The sequence below is a fragment of the Dysidea avara genome, chromosome 7 (assembly GCF_963678975.1).
Source record: "Dysidea avara chromosome 7, odDysAvar1.4, whole genome shotgun sequence".
NCBI lineage: Eukaryota > Metazoa > Porifera > Demospongiae > Dictyoceratida > Dysideidae > Dysidea > Dysidea avara.
Window position 1 is genome coordinate 1,990,430 of NC_089278.1, and position 392 is coordinate 1,990,821.

Consider the following 392-nt stretch of genomic DNA (forward strand, 5'->3'; position numbering starts at 1 on the left):
TGCTCTTGTAAGTGCTGAAAGTTGTACCACTTTTCTAACCATCATGTTTCTAGTAATGCTGGAATAATTGGTACAGCTATGTTTCTACTTTTCTCTGTGATAAACTCTATAAAATGTTGTTTAGAGTCAATTGTAATCGTCATTACAGCAACTAAGCAGTTACTGGTTTGTTGAAAATCTTGATAAGGCCACTTTGTTTTACGACCACATTAATGAGGTTTTCGGTAATATAGGGCCACTTCCACAGGTGGCCCTATTAACAAGGTTTCACTGTATAAGAAACTGCAATGAAAACTTGGTCACTTTACCACTACTAATAAAATTGTTATGTCCCTTTAGCAAGCCATCTGAATAAATAAATCTGATCACAGTTATCGGTACTAACAGCTTGG